The following is a 4,850-nucleotide window of genomic DNA, read 5'->3' as shown; positions in this document are numbered from 1 at the left end:
TATGTATTACTATTTAGGAAAGTATATATAATGAATCTCAGAGGATATATTCAAAGTACATGTGAGTAACTTCTGATGTTACTACTGTACATTTCACCCAAATCATAAAAGAGATACAAGATTTTGAGGGAAAATATATACATTAAGACTCATTGTCTTTTTTGTTTCTTATAATTTCTTGTTGCTGTATTCCTAGCTTCCATATACTTCCGTTCAGACTATACTTTTACTACATTAAAAGTTTCTTTTGGAATATCCAAATTGTATCAGTTAAAGCCCTGCTGACAGAACTTAATGTCCCCTTCTAAAGTATGTGGGACAGTTGCCTACAGCAATCTGGATATATAGTACAAATGTGCACTAAATAATTGGTCTAAGAATACATTCTGACATGTGTCCCATTTGCCACTTTCCTTTGTGCACTATAAGCTTACCTTATAAAAGTAAATTACTTTCTGTCTCAGAACTAGCAACTATTATGCCTCTCTGGCAAAAATATCTTACAAAGCAACAGAAAGGGAGATTCATTTGACTCATAGTTTCCAAGGGCTCACTCCAGGATGGTGTAGCTCCATACAGATAGGTGTAATTCCTTGGCATTGGGAGCAAGCAATAGACGTAGTTCTCTACTCCCCAGTGAGCAGGAAGCAGAGAATATGACAGAATACTGTCAATAAGGATCTCAATAACAGCGTCCTTCTAGTAGGCTCCACATTTTAAAGTTTCTAAAATGTCTTAAAACTTATCAATCCAAGTCATTCCATGCAACCCAGTTCAGAAAGTTTGAGATGGTAAAAGCTTTAAGATGTCAGGCTTACTGAAAAGTTGTTAGGACACTGGTATCGCTGTTACATAAGAAATAGTTATTTGGTAATTGTATTAAGTTTCTTCAAAAGAAAGTTGCTCTAAGTAGAGCATGTGTGCCCTCATATCCCTGTTACTTCATGACTGCTGTGTGATTTTCTTTGCATATGACTGATTCCTTTTGCATTTTGCCAGCATGTTGTGATATATCCAGGGGAACCAAAGAAAGACTCCAACAACTATTCCTGACTCTCTAAAATTTTAAACAAAAATAAGTCTCCTTCCTTTATAAAACACTTAGTTTCAAATCATCTGGCAAAAAAGAGAAACACTAATTTTATTACATGGAATTTTTTCTATATAAGATAAAATAATCTATGTACTATCTATTTTCTATTATTTTTATTAACAAAAGCCAGCTACAACTAGCTTATTATGTTATCTCTACATTGGAGTCTAGACATGACAAATTTCTTTGCACTTCCAATGCAAGAGCATATACCACAATCTTTAAGCTATACTCAAGAAGTATCATTAGTTCAAATTATTCAGAACTTTTTTCATGAGAAGCAGAATTCATACTCACTTCTAAGAAATTCTTATTCAAAAATGATATTTTGGTCTCCTGATTATTTCACTTACAGAATGGTTTGGTACGTGGTCCTGGTGCTTGCAAAAAATATGTTTGTGAAGTCTAATTTATATATTCTTGAATGGCCATCTAAAGTATAAAATATTCTGGTAAACCACTATTTTTCTTCATTCTAAAAGTTTAGTTAAACACGTAAGAAGGAAAGGCTTCATTGATCTCACTTTGCTACTACGTCAACATATGATTTAAAGGTACAGTAAGATTTGATTGTCTAGAGAATAATACCAGTGTTGTATAATGCATTATATACAGATGAAAGAATGTTTAAAAGCTATGTTCTCTTGCTCATTTACTTTACATGTATTAATCCCTTTTAATTAAAAAGATTACCTAATCAAAGGAGCTGGATGGATTTTGTTAAAACCAAATTTGACATTAAAATTCATGAATGTAGTAGGTAGGAGAGAAGAGGGAGGCAATGTCCACACCCAGTGTTCTGACTTCTAAACACCTGAATGATTAGCAGCCCAGCATTCCCTGAAAATAAAGAACCTGATATGACCAATGGTCCAGTTCCAAGGGGCTCAGACAGCGTGCTAACTGAGACAATTACCAATCAGGTGCCTTGCAAGTCCCCATAACTCCCAGGACCCCGAGCAAGCCTGAGACAAGAAGAATCCTGATTAGAACTTTGGGCCCTGGGATGGAGTGAGCTCTAGACAGATGATGATTGCAAGGGAACACTCTCTTAGGCTAGGCTAGGCTAGGCTAGGCTAGGAGAGAGATGTAGATGACCACCAAACTTGCACAACGGGTCCCTGACCACAAGCTATCCTTAAATAACCATCATGGGCAGCCTTGGGGGAAGGGTAGAGTTACAGTATGCCCAAGACAAACCATGTCTGGTGCCATAAGGTACAAGCAGGACATAGCAATCCTAAGGTGACCACAGACATTCAGAGACTCCCCCCCCAAAGCAAATAAGTGGTGCAGAAGTGAAAGAGAAAGAGAAACAAAAGGACCTGGGAGGTGGGGGAAAGGCAGAACTGGATGCTCAATGGTCCTGAGCAATAACTTGATGCGGGTGGTTTCCGCGTGGGACCACAGCAGAGTCCTGGCCTGTGTTGACATTCAAGAGCACATATGGATCTGTAGCCCTGCAACATCAGGGGTTTGAAACTATAAAAGGCCTGGCAGACTTTACTAGTCTGGGTTACCTCCTGGAGACGTTGTTATCTGCGTGCTGTTCACAAAACGCTGCACCCCTCACCAGGGCATCCTGGGAAATCTGGGTGTGAGGGCATGAAAACAAGAGTACTACACTAGACAAAGTGTAGTACTCGGGAGAGCATGCACTGCACATTGCAAGAGTTATGGGGGAGCAAGACCCGGAGGAGCCCTGGTCCTACCACTCATCTCTCAGGCAGTGTGTTCACCAAAGTAAAGATACTCTCCTCTCACTCAACATCCCTCACAGTCTATTTCAGGCAGGAGACCAAACGATGAGAGGTCCTGAGAACAGAAGAGCTTTCCGTGCCCCTCATCTGCTGCAACATGGAGAGTAAGCCCTGTATTAGTGGGCTTCAGAGTGGAGCTGACTTTTATAGCAGGGGCATAGGTGAGTTGATCTTTAGGGCTTGAGCGTGGGAGAGCTGACCTCGCGACTTGTCATGTTATGACATGGGCAACAGATAGAAAAACAACCCCCTCGACCCTTTACCACCTATGGCAGACCAGAGAGCAAGCCCTGGGCAGCACAGTAGAGTTGGATCTGGATATGATATTTGCTGGTAAAATAGCCCTGAGGACATGAGTGTGAGAGAGCAGGACCTGTCTTGTGTATGCTGGGTGGTGGCACAGAAGAGGGAGCGATTCCCTGTTCTCTTCCCTCATCGCTTGGCAGGAGGAGTGCTGGGATTGGGGTTGTGAAAGTAGGAGAACTGGTCATGTCCCTCACCTGCTATAGCACTCAGGAGAGTGGGCCCTGCAGCTTGCCTGGGCAGCAGGCTAGTGCTGGCACTGGTAGTTGGGTTACTGATAAGCTGACCCAAAGGACAGAACAGGAAATCATATGGGCTGAGAAGCTCAGATACCTCTCAAGCCCAGACCCAGGACTTTGAATTAGCCTACCCCACATCTACACTAAAAATAAGCTGCAGGCCTGCATTAGGTGTCCAATCCTAGAACCCATAACCATAGGATCTCCATGACACAGGGCAACAACAGGATATCTGAGAGTAGTTTCAGTGAGGCTCCAGTATCAATAAAGTAGCAGAAGCCCGAGGCCTCATACTAGACCAAGGAATCATTAAAATGGACATTTGTTTTTAAGCAAAGAAGTATGGATATAAGTGTGGGACACACTGTGTCACACTACAGCTTCTACAATAAGATGGGTTTTTTTCCTCTGTTTGCGGGAAGTTGCAAAGGTTGGCTCCAGGAGTTTGGGGAGTTGAGCAGAACTGGGGTGCATGATGGGAAACTCACAACAAATGGATAAGATGTTAAAAGAAAAAAATTGTAAACTTTTAAAATTTGTAAGTTTATACCAAACCAGATAAAAAAATCTCTAATTATTTATTTTATAAATATGCTTCTAATATTGACAGAGTTCAATTATAAATGGCTAAGTAAGGACTGTGCTGGATTTTGATTTGCTGGTGAGCTAACGTTTGTTTGATGTCCATTTAAATATATAAAAATTAAAGGAGGAATTTTCTGTATATGAGCTTTTCAGCTAGAACCATAAGAACTTATAACAACCTAAGCTCTTCTGGATCCTTTTTTTAGTCTCAGAAAGGACACTGAAGTATACACAGAGAAACCTCCAATTGCTACATTTTCCATAAAGTTGGCAATTTTCTAATTTCACACTAATATTAAACACAGCAGAATCTTTTCTTTTGCCCTTATAACACAAATATATACATTTGTGAAAAATTATATAGAATTTGAGAACTGACTTCCACTTTATAATTATTGTCCTTCAAAACCACGACACTGTTTTAGCCTCTTAGATATTAACAGCATAAACATATATTCTGTGGCCAAATTTGGTTAGATGAGGAATAATTTTGAACTGAAGATCAGGTGTATTTGTTTCTTGTTGAGTCACCTGTTTTGATAGGCTACTTCAGTGATAGAAGGCAGCAGAAAATAATTTGATTATTGTGTTTACTAGAGTCATATGTCTGGTTGAGCAGTCAACCGCTCTTTCAATACACCAGGCTTGTTCTATTTGTGTGAAAACCTTATCATATACTGACAGACATGTTCCTTACATTTCCCATTTTGATTTGAAAACCTCTTTATCCTTTTTATTTAATGCTTTAAAGTGGTATTAACCCTGAAATATTGAACAAAATACAGTTGGTAAATGAATAATATTCAGGAATTTTTGTCACTATTGGAGGTAAAGTATACTGGGCAATCATCATCCTGGAGAATATAAACT

General features: G+C 39.4%; 1 pseudogene; it reads left to right on the top strand.

The window, feature by feature from the left end:
* Positions 1–1,836: 1,836 nt before the first annotated feature.
* Positions 1,837–1,931, top strand: LOC127697981 (uncharacterized; annotated as a pseudogene).
* Positions 1,932–4,850: the final 2,919 nt, after the last annotated feature.

The sequence above is a fragment of the Apodemus sylvaticus genome, chromosome 12 (assembly GCF_947179515.1).
Source record: "Apodemus sylvaticus chromosome 12, mApoSyl1.1, whole genome shotgun sequence".
NCBI lineage: Eukaryota > Metazoa > Chordata > Mammalia > Rodentia > Muridae > Apodemus > Apodemus sylvaticus.
The sequence above is the reverse complement of the archived record's forward strand: the minus strand, read 5'-3'. Positions and strand labels throughout refer to the sequence as shown.